The 2,038-nt window shown below is 39.4% G+C and overlaps 1 pseudogene; it reads right to left on the reverse strand.

Annotated features, from left to right (window-relative positions):
* Positions 1 to 314: 314 nt before the first annotated feature.
* The window catches only part of LOC102828806, a 24,550-nt pseudogene continuing 22,826 nt past the window's right edge, over positions 315 to 2,038 (reverse strand).

The following is a 2,038-nucleotide window of genomic DNA, read 5'->3' on the forward strand; positions in this document are numbered from 1 at the left end:
CAGTCTTCTTCATACTCTCAGAGTAAAAAGTGAAAAATTAGTGTATTGCATTTCAATATATAATCCATTAGCCTATTACTTCTTATGATAGTTTAATTTATACAGGTACCATTTTCTCTGTTTCCAGTGGTAACTTTGGTTTGAAAAACTTAGATGAAGAAAAAAAAATTCATGCTGCAGTTCTAAATTAAACAATCAGCAAATAATTCAGTGATTAGTAATTCAATCAGTTATTAGTAATTGAAAAAAAAAAACTGTTGCCTTTGAATCATTTCTAACTTATGGTGATCCATGTATAACAGTGAAGAACTATTTCATATGGATTTCAAGGCTGTGACCGTTTCAAGCAATTCCCCAAAGCATTGGCACTCTTTCAGGGTAAAGCCAGCATCATTTTTGTTTCCCTTTGGTTTGCGAAGGTCAATCTCTTCCTGAGCCATACTGAGGTCTCCATATAACACAAGAGGTTTAGGTGAAGCCAAGTCCTTCAAAAATTTGCAAAAGGCTTCATCCAAGGGCTGTTGGTACTTGAGTTGCACCAAATACCTGTCTGCATTAAGTACATAGGCTGTTATCAGCACAAATGAATCAAACTCAGCTATGATCTCACAGCACATCTGGTCATATTCCTCTTTGCCAACTTGTCGATGAGACTTTCAGTGGACACTGGTGGAAGAGTAGGCCCACACCACTGTCCAAAGCACCTGGTCAGTACCGAGGAGATAGTTCAGGCAGGTCTTGACGTTCCGCTTGCAGTTTTTCTCTGAACATTTGGTCTCTTGGAGGCACTGAATATCAAGGGCTTCTTCCTTTAACCAATCTAAACCTTTCTTCTTAATCCAGGCTCGAATCCCATCCACATTTCAGAAGCAGATCTTAAGTGTGGCAGATTTGCCACTAGGTGACATTTTCTGATCTGGGGGATCCTCATACAGAACTGCCCCTCTCCTGACACCTCTCTTTCATTTTTCTTTGTTCCATCTTACTCTTCTTGGTCTCTGGCTCAGTCTTGGGTTCTTCTCCATCAGCCACAGTGCACTTTTAGATATGTTTCAGCATCCCTGCAATGAATGCTCTTCCACATCCATTCCACATTGCCTACCAAAGCAGGGTTTTCACTGTTACCGGACACAAAGAACCAATACATGTATTTTAAAAATCTTTTGGCATATCAGTATAAATATCATGACTCGTCTGTTATTTTACCATACTGTGGTGGCTTGCATGCTGCAGTGATTATGGAAGCTCTGTCATTGATATTTTAAATATCAACAGGATTATGCATGGTGAACAGCTTTCAGTGGAGCTTCCTGATAAAGACAGACTAAGAAGAAGGAGAGGAGGACTACTTCTGAATGTTACAAATATTAATGGAAAATTCTCCTATAGAGTGTCAGAATATGAAAACATGGTGAATTGCACCAGAATACTGTCAGATACAGTACTAGAAGATGATATAGTGCCACCCCTCAGGGTGGAGGGCACTGGTAAATGACTAGGAAAGAGCTGGCTTATCAAAATAAAGTTGATCGACCATGAAGACAAGAATGAAGTAAAGTTTTCAGGACCTTCATTTCTTTTCCTTTCTTTCTTTCTTTTTTTTTTTTTTTTAATTTTTTTTCCTTAATGTTTTATTGTGAGTTATGTGATATTTTACATGGGAGAACATTAGTTTTACATTCATCCTATAGTATATCATTTCACTGCTTTGGTTACAATCCCCTCCATGTATCATCAACCATCTAAAGTGTATACACTGTAAGCATGCCCCCCAGTCATCAGCACACAGCCCCTCTCCCTCTCTGTGTCTAAAGTCCTCAACAGCTCCATCTCTTCACGTCATCATCTCTGCTTCCATCTCAGGCATCACTGTTTCTCTGGGTAGGGTCCTGCTCTCAGCTCTTCTCCCTTGATGGTCCCAGGGACCTCCGCTCTTAGGCTGAAAAGTTAATCACTTCCTTCCTTGTTAAAATACATCTACCTTTACAATTCCATCCCTCACAAGCAGTCCAGATAACAATTATTCACTATTGTATCA

Source organism: Chrysochloris asiatica, unplaced genomic scaffold (assembly GCF_000296735.1).
Source record: "Chrysochloris asiatica unplaced genomic scaffold, ChrAsi1.0 scaffold00070, whole genome shotgun sequence".
NCBI classification, from domain to species: Eukaryota; Metazoa; Chordata; class Mammalia; order Afrosoricida; family Chrysochloridae; genus Chrysochloris; species Chrysochloris asiatica.